Below are 9,828 nucleotides of genomic sequence, written 5' to 3' on the forward strand. Positions count from 1 at the left end.
AGATTAAAATAAAACACGACTTTTTAATTTTTGATTAGTCTTCTCTTTAATGCATGTACTACAAATCAATCGAATTTTTTAATTTTCACTTAATTGTATGTTTCTTAAAATCGCCAGACCCCCCTAAAGGGTTAGATTTTTTATTGCAGTATTTCTGAACAACTTTGTCATATTTTAACTTAATACTAATTTGTATGCAATTGAGTAGAGTCTAGAAAGAGAGCCCACAGACTTCTGACAACGCAAACGAATTCAAAAGCACGACCTCACTCGAAGTTTAAAACAGAGTTATGAAGGTAAATGTTGAGGAGCTTGCTATTTGAGTCTATACCAAGTCCATGATCATGCCCCACCTAAAATTACGGAATTTAACTTTTCAATTCTTTAAAGTAAGATTGAAAAATAATATATTTGGAATCTGAGTTTTTACGGTTCCACGCCTATACAATTTGTCTTTAAAAGTTAAAAATTGTAATTTCTGAATATATTATTCTCAAATCATTAATTGCAAAATTGAACATCATTGCAAGTGCCTGAGACTCAGACTCCAAGACGTAGTTGTCCTTAATAATGATGGGATTAAGTATAGACTATAAACTGTTAAATCCTATAACAAAGACTTACTTCAGACAGAAAGTCCCAAATAGTATAATCTACTCATTGCCATAAATATATCTTTATTGTTGTCCTGAAGTGGGTTTCATTCTTTCCAAAAATGAAATTCTTAATATACAGTGTGGACTTTCAGGACACAATTAGGACGACATTAAAATTTGGGTAGAAAGGCTTCTACCCTGCCTATATTGATTGGCCTAGTAGCCTATTTTATGGTAAGCTTTCGCCATTCTCACGTTGATTGAGCCTCTCAAGCGGGCCATCTTTGTTCCTAAACCGCCAAAGGGACGAAATTAAATAATTTTTCAACTTTTCAGTGTGCACTTTAAAAATAATATATTTAGAATCTGAAATTTTTTACAATGACATAAATAAATAATTTCAATAAAAAAGATCAAAATTTGGCAAGCAATAATTTTATTGCTTAAGTAAAACTGTTCAAATTTTAAACTTCTGGAAAGAAATTACATATACCTGGAATAAAAAAAGGTAGATTTCGAATATCTGATGCTGAGATCACCAATTTCAAAATTATTTATTTTTTGAAGTTTGACATTTTTACCGGATTACTTACAAAAGTCTTTCACTAATCGTACACCAATTACCGTTACATAGAGTATAATTCATTGTTACGTTTCTTGCAAGTGCCTGAGACTCTGCGACTCTAAAGAGAGATAAATTCACGAACCGGGAAGTCCAGTAACAGTTTATTGAGTTTCGGAGATTTTAATTATTACACTTTATAAACCTTCTATTCCTATTGTCATGTATAAATTTTTATGTTTTTTCGTTGTCCTAAAGTTGGTTTTCATTCTGCCTTCAAAAATTAAATTTTCAATATTGTGCAGATCTTCTAATACTAACTAGAAACATTTTCTGAGCGACAAGTAAGTGGCGTGGCACCGCCAGGCCTCGACTACACCACTGGGTGTACGGGGTCAGAATTGCATGACAAATGTATCACGTATTTTGTGAATGGCCCTTTAAATGAACATTAGTTTCGAAATTAGGAATGTTTTGCTTATTTTTATTTTGCTTATAGTTTTTCCCAGGAATCAACTAAGCATTTTTTATGATATATTTGGTTAATTTTTTATTTAACAAAAAAGTTTACATTTTGTTTAACTATTCAGCTGTACCATTTTTGATTAACTAAAGTTATTTTCGTGGATTTGGAAAAAGGTTGCTTCTTGAAATCCAGAGTTTTGGGGTCACATGTGCAGGCAATAAAATTTAAATTACTATTATTTAAAAATAAGTGCTACTTGGCAATTATTTTCATAATTTTTATAAACAAATTCATATTTTGGCTATTTTTCAACAAATAAGCTCAACTTTTTCACAGAATAAACTAAGAATGTATTTGCGATGACTCTTTTCTATGATGCTCTGAAAATTCGCAAGAATAATTATTGATTTTCACCATTTTTATAAACAAATTCCGGTTTTAGCTATTTTTCAAGGAATAGGTTAAATTTTTTTCGCGGATTGAGCTAAGATTGGTTTTCCGGTGATTTTTTGATTACTTTGCAAATTTACGAGAGTTATCAATTATTCAAACAGTTTTCATAAAAACTTTTAGAGTTTGGCAATTTTTTAACGAATAGACTTGCAGACTTATCCAGATTAATTTCAGAAACTTATCCAAGCATACCCGGTAATAAGCGTTGCATAGAGAAAAATTAATATTGTCAGATTTCAGCGTAAAAGTGAAGATTATTTTATTATTTTGAATGCGCGATTTTTCCATCTGTCTAAAATGTCATTATAAGAATAGGATATCTCAGATACTATTTTATTTCTATTCACAAAGCGGCCGCCGAATAGGTTCCTATTATTCCTATTAATTCCTTGCGATGGTACCGACAGATAACCCCACAGATATGTCTTGTATTCCCCAAAAGTGTTTATATTTTGAGATGATTTGATTCCCTCTAATAAGTTAACAAAACATGTGTAATAAATTGTTTTAATGTCTCAGTTTCCCCCTAGATGCAAAAAGTTGAGAAAAATTGAGAAAATACAAAAAATTCGTCTGCACGACACAAGTGACCAGGCCATTCTTATGGATTTTGAGCCGCTGAATCCAAATCTGGCATTAAAACTTCTCCTACACGTCTCAGTTTTCCCCTAGATGCAAAAAGTAGGGAAAAATTTAGGGATTTCTGGTCACAGGGGCCATACAAAAAATTTGTCTGTACGAGACAAGTGACTAGGCTAACCTTATGGATTTTGAGGCACTGAATCCAAATCTGACTTTAGAATTTATCTTACACGTATCAGTTTTCCCTTAGATGCATAAAATAAGGAAAACCCTATTGAAAATTTGTACCTTATTTAGATAATACCAGTGTACGTGAAAATAGATACATCTATATTATATGCTTCAGTAGAACGGCTTGTAGAGATTTAATTTGTACACAGAAATTCTTTAGTGTGCCTTTTATTTCCCCTAGGTAGGGTAATTCTAGGGAACTTGAAGGTCTTGCTCAGGCCCTTGTGACCAGAAATTCCGTAGGCTTTTCCCTACATTTTGCATTTAAAGAGAAAATTAAACAAGTCCGAAAAATTTTTGGTTCAAATTTAGATTTAGCACGCAAATCTGCAAAGGATATGGGAATTTTTTGTTTCGTTTTGCCCCATAAAAATCTATATAATATGAGAAAGGCCTTAAATTTCCCTAGAATTACCCAAGCTAGTGGAAACAGAAGGCACAATAGAGAATTTCTGTGTAGAAATTAGGTCTCGATAAGTCGCGACACTCAAGAATATAAAATCCATGTGTCTATTTTCGCGTATTAAAAAAATAACGTCCACAATATCCCTAGGTGTTTGGCTATTTTTGAATCTAGGGGAAAACTGTAACGTGAACGAGAAATTCTGAGGCCAGATTTGGATTTAGCAGCTCAAAATCCATAAGGTAAGCCTAATCACTTGTTTCTTGCAGGAATAGTATGTCGCATTACAAGGGATGAAACACAGCGATTGCAATGTGCTTGAAGTTTGCTGCCCGAGCGAAGCGAGAGCTGCCTTCGCACGAGTTGCGATCGTTGCGTTACAATCCTAGTAATTTATATTATTTTTCAAAGCAAATCCATTGAAAATTCGAGTTGAGGTACCTGTAGACCCTACACGGAGAGAGAAATTGGCCTCCTAGCTTACCAGCCTCATGCGCCATGGCAGCACAATTGGACTAGTGGTCCCACTGTCTCTCACTGAAAGCGTTGGGGCACCAGTGTTGGAACTTGGAGAAACAACGGTTGTTGGACTCCAAGGTTCCAACTTGGAGTAGCTCTCAATTCCGACCGGCTTTGGCACCAATACTTATATTACTTATGTCCGCATTATGACCGCACCGCATTAATCTTTCATTCTGACGAGTTGGACTCTCAGCGTCCAAGTAGTGGGCAAACCACACTACCAGTCACGAAAGAGCGTAGACCGCTGACTCGCCTAGAGAGCGCCATTGGCCCATTTGTGGTAAGTTAGCAAGCCAAGTGCCATAAGCAACTAGCGCCACTAGCTTCGGGAGGTTAGGAGGCCAATTTACTCTCTCCGTGTACCTACTTACGTATCTACTCTAGAGCTGAAAAAAATGTTTCAAGCCTAGGGATGTAAACATAGTGTTTCAGCCCGCTCTACACGTACCGAAGCTCGAAGACAAAATGTTTCAACCCTAGGGATGCAAACACCGCGTTTCAAGCCACTCTACAGGCATCGAAACTCGAAGTTTCAATAGATACGCTATGAAGTTTTTTTATGACCTGTGTGAACGGAAAATCCCTAGGCTTTTCCCTACTTTTTGCATCTAGGGAGAAAATGGTAAAAGTTCGAGAAATTTAGTGGTCAAATTTAGATTGAGCACAAGACTGCAGAGGAAATAGCATTTTTCTTATTTTTTGCTTTATAACCCAGTATAACATACGCAAGACCTTCAATTTCCCTAGATTTATCATAGCTAGGGGAAACGGTAAGCACATTGGAGAATTTTTTTGTATAAATTTGGTCTTTACGAGTCCCAACACATAAGAATGACACCCGTGCGTTTATTCTTCCGTATACTGGCATTATCAAAATAATATCCAGAATATCCCTAGGTTTTCCCATTTTTTCCGAATCTAAAGGAAAACTGAGACGTGTTGGATAAATTCTGAGGCCAGATCTGGATTCAGCAGCTCAAAATCCATAAGGTTAGCCTAGTCACTTGTCTCGTGCAGACACATTTTTGTATGGCCTCTGTGACTAGAAAATCCCTGGGCTTTTCCCTACTTTTTGCATCTACGGGAAAACTAAGACGTGTATGACCAATTCTGAGGTTATATTCGGATTCAGCGGCTCAAAATCCAACAATTATCATAAACATATTCAAAATTTATGCTATAAACAATTTTTACACATAAGTTGAACTGCTGGCGATCAAAAGGATATACGCCCGAAACGTCGGCGTTTTAGTTGGTCTCTGTAACATATTTTTGTCAGGGAAAATTTAAATATTTTGATAACATATCCAATAGGACATTTTATTGCGCATATTTTTAGTCTATGAACAAATGTGACGACTATTGGTTTTCGAAATAATCAAGAAAATTGTACTTTTTTCTGCAATCACAAAATATGAATTTTTGTGTTCCACTCGCCATAAGTTCTACAATAATAGGAATTTTGTAATAAAAATTTCGAAAAATATGCAACATCATATTAAGACACTGACGGTATTTATAGAATTTCAAAGAATTTTTACAAAAAATTTATAGCGATTATTATTCTTCTCATGGCGCTGTTTTACAGACGTTTGTATTGCAGGACGAGCTAGCACGCGTACGGGACAGCGCTGAGATCTTAAACCAATGGTGACTTTAAAACTATAAAACATAATTGCTTGATATTTTTCAAAAAACTTCCTCGAATCCCAACAAAAGTTTGTGACCCTTAATTTTAATTCTCCCAAAATTCGTTCAACTCCCGATGTGTTTGAAACTCTCAATATATAATTTATGCCATGAGAAAAATAAAAATCGTTATGAATTTTTAGTGAAAATTCATTGAAATATTACGAATACCTTTAGTTTTGCTATATATGAGAGTGCATATTTTCTGAAATTTTTGTTACAAAATTCCTATTATTGTAAAACTTATGGCGAGTTGAACAGAAACAATTCGTATTTTGCGATTGCAGAAAAAAGTAAAATTTTCTTGATTATTTCGAAAACTAATTAGTTCATCAAATTTATTTATAGGACTAAAAATATGATAAATAATATTTTATAGTCTTATGTGTTATTAAAAAATTAAAATTTGACCTGAAAAAAATGACCAGGGGCAAATCATAAGGACGGCGTTTCGGGCGTATCCCCTTTTGATCGCCAGCGGTTCAATTCAGAGTTTAGCTGCTTTTTTCAACGAATAGGCCTAATTTTTTTTATGGAATCATGTAAGGGCCAAATACATTTTTAATCAAATGGGTAGTGCACGTTATGATTTATGACAGTTTTAATTTTTAAGGTTATCTTTTTATTTTTTATTTTTTTAACATGTGTAACTTTTGATATAATTCAGTGATTTAAGTTTTCTTTTGAACATCTGTTAGAATTTGGTCTTTTTTCAAAATATACTAGAAAATTAAAAAATGTAAATTAACAAGTTTTTCTGAAAATAGTTGAAATCGATTTTTTCAAATACTCCACATTTTTGTCTTACATTTTTTTTTGTTGATTTAGGACTTATATGTGGAGAAAAGAATGTAAGTTTATTGCGGGATAAACTATTTTTATTCTAAAGATGACTTTTTTTACGAAAATAAAGTAAGATTGCAAGTTATTAAAATTGTTGGAACGTTTTTATATTACTTTAAAGTAGATTCTAGAAAGTAACTGTAGGAAACCTCACTTGCTTCTTCCCATACTTGTTTAGCTATTCTTGTCATATTTAATACCTGTCCTTCTTTTCATCAAATTTCGACTTCCAAACATAACATTTGTGAATGCCTGCGACAGCTGGTGCACTTTTCCATTCGCTAATTTTAATCTTCTAAACTACGAGCAGTGGTGAAATGTTTTGATGCCTCCGATATCATCGCAAGCTCCCTTGCCGTGACCTGTTGCAGAATCCAGCTTTCATGAACAGGTGACTGTAATAATTTATGGACCCGATAAATTATTACTATATATACTACTTACACAAAAAAATAAACCTTTTCAAAATGCTTACATTTCTTCACTTTTCGACATGTGCCTACACTGGGCCAGCTAAATGCTAATTTCGTAAATTTTATTATAGGTACTACTTACACAAAAAATGTAAGCTTTCCTGAAAGGCCTAAATCTGTTTACTTTTTCGACATATTGCGAGAGGTGACTGACTGGCCGGGTTCCAGCACTGGTTCAGTTAAATGGTAATTTCGTAAATGTTACTTTAGGTACTACTTACAAAACAAAATTTGAGCTTTTCTAAAATGCTTAAAATTCTTTAGGTTTTCGACATATTGCGAGATTCCGAAGGGTGATTGACTGGCGGGGTTCCGGCACTGGGCCAGCTGAACGGTAATTTCGTAATGTTATTGCAGTTACTACTTACACAAATAAATTTGAGCTTTCCTAAAATTCATAAATCTCTTTAAGGTTTCGACATGTTGGGAGGGGTGGCTGACAGACCGGGCTCCGGCACTGGGCCGGCTGAACGGTAATTTCGAAAATGTTACTATACATGTTTGCGGGGTTGTGGGGCCCAAGTGTTCTAACACCTAGTCGGCTAACTGGGCCATATTGATGTATACTCTATATGTAACCAAATATTCAACAGTTAGCTATACTAAAATACTCACTATTTTTTTCACGAGCTCTCGGCCTATTTTGTACACGTGCGGCTGCTGTCTCTGGTTTGTTGCAGCAGCCGCATGGAGTTCGAAAGGCGGTAACATACTTCAGGAACGCTAAGCACTTATCGGTAAGTTACCGGTAAGTTCTCAACCGAATATTTTCTCGAGAACTTACGAGAATTTAAATTATTCACCGAAATAAATGTAAACTTTTGAGCTCAAACGGTTTTCAACGCACCTTGTTGATTTTTGGTAACTTAGGGAATATTTTCCAAATTATTAACGAGCTATTAGTCAGTTGCTTTATTTGATTGACTTGAAAACCAAGTCAGATTAGAAAAATTACTTGCAATTGTGATTGGATTTACATAAACTTATTATTAAATGTAATTTATAGCAAAAAAATTTATAGCAATACTAGATTTCTCACATAACTATACCCTATCGGCGGAAATCATATGTACATGCCTATTTTTTAAGTTGTTGTTAAAGTTTCTTAATGTTTCAATTTGACTACAGATTTTTCCCTCACATTAGAATGAAATATAATAGAATTTGGTGTCTAATATGTCCAATTTAAAGACAGAATAACAATTTTATAAAAATAAATGGCAAAAATCGTCAAATTGCGATGTCTCAAAAAAATGGTAATAACTCGGGAGATAATTAACATTTTTTAATGTTCTTTGGCTTACTTTAAACGGAATTCTACATAGTGTTTGTCTCTTGTGTAAAACATTATCGGACCACACTTGTTTCTAGTTAGGAAATTGTCTAGACCGTCTAAACTAGATTGTCATTTCGGGCCCTACACAGGCGCAGGATAGTCCGCCATGACAGAAAAATTTTAAGTATTAAACCTAAATATGTTTTTGCACATATAAAAAAAGCCAGGGAGTATAAAAATACCAAAAATAAAAAATAAACATTATAAGAATGAATTTTTTCCCTCATCACCTAGTCAGTCTTTTCGGGAACTAATCGGGTACTAGCTAGCCCGTCATGACCAAAATTTTTTCTAAGTTTCTACCTCACATATTTTCTTCCATATTTCCAAAAAATCCAGAGTGTTAAAAAAGACAAAAAAAATGAAAAGTGAGAATTAAACAAATTTATTTTTTCCTCGTTATGTCCACCGTCTTTTCGGTCCCTAGTCGCGCGCTGGCTAAGCTTATCAGGGCCAAAAATTTGTCTAACTTTTAAATAAAAATATTTGTTTGCACATTCAAAAAAATATTCAGGATATTTGAGAGTATAAAATATGAAACATGTACATTAAAAACAAAGATTTGTCTGTCTAATCATCTACAGTGCCTTGCCATATTATATTAGGACAATGCTGAAAATTTTTAATTTTTACATTATTTTGTCATTTATTGTAAGTACTTTAAGGTACTTGTGTTTTCAAACTCCAAATTGGCTAGATTCGCCAGATTCGACGGACGAATAAGCATAGTTTTAGTTGGAAAAAAGTCACCATTCTCGCCTGACGGTAACGTCTTCAGATATGAATCCCACCATCGAGAACGTTTGAGACTTCTGGAATCAGAAGTCAGTAAGCACACTCCTGCAACCAAGCAGGCGCTAATTTGGATACTCAATCACACTCGGGAAAATTCCCTTAAGATGAAGAAAAAATAAAAAATTGTATGAATAGTATGACCCTTTGCATTGAACCTGTATTAACCGTTAAAAACTACTATACGAAATACTGATTATTAGGCCAAAGTTAAAAAATTATTTTTCTAAGATTTTACTTACGATATACATTGATATTGTGCGCGCGGATCGCTTCGCTCGCAAGTTTTGGGCGTGCCTAGGGCGTGCGAATGTCGGTTCTCGCGCTTCGCGCTCTATAATGTATTTACCTCGCGCTACGCGCTCGATCTATGTGCATAGACTTTTTAAAACTAAAGGTGAAAGCATCGACAACAGTAATTTAGCAATTGTGAATTCTCTTTTGTTAAAGCTACTTCGGACTTAACGAACACATTCTCATCACGTATCTCGTGCTTCGCACTCGAGTTTATCCCAGAAACTTTTTATCATTCCCATAAATGTATATTATTATAACTCATAACTTAAATTTGTATTAAAACAGACGTACTTTCATTGTCCCGTTTGAAAAAATGCGAATTCTTTAAAAAAAATTTGTTGTTAAACATTTTATTGCAACTTTAATCGGTTTTCCATAAACTGAATTTGCACATTTCTAATATTTTTTTATGACTTAAACTTTACACATACGGTCTACTCAGCTGCCTTACCGTTTTATATATATATATATATATTGCAATATGGAAGCTTCTAATGTGTCCCCTAAGGGTTTACATTTTTCTTATACCTTCTCTATTCCTTTACACACCCTCCACACACTTACTTGGTGGTGGAAGGGGGAC

General features: G+C 34.2%; 1 protein-coding gene across 3 annotated transcripts in view; it reads left to right on the forward strand.

Annotated features, from left to right (window-relative positions):
* LOC117173296 overlaps positions 1-9,828 on the forward strand; it is an 81,511-nt gene that overhangs the window by 42,315 nt on the left and 29,368 nt on the right. For 2 of the 3 annotated variants that reach the window (XM_033361781.1, XM_033361779.1), the window contains exons 2-4: positions 6,892-7,006; positions 7,085-7,154; positions 7,233-7,293. The gene's annotated coding sequence lies outside the window, so the exon portion shown is untranslated. Of the gene's footprint in view, positions 1-6,608; positions 6,739-6,891; positions 7,007-7,084; positions 7,155-7,232; positions 7,294-9,828 lie in introns of all 3 variants that reach the window. The other variant, XM_033361778.1, reaches the window with a different exon arrangement.

Source organism: Belonocnema kinseyi, chromosome 5 (assembly GCF_010883055.1).
Source record: "Belonocnema kinseyi isolate 2016_QV_RU_SX_M_011 chromosome 5, B_treatae_v1, whole genome shotgun sequence".
In the NCBI taxonomy this organism is placed as follows: Eukaryota; Metazoa; Arthropoda; class Insecta; order Hymenoptera; family Cynipidae; genus Belonocnema; species Belonocnema kinseyi.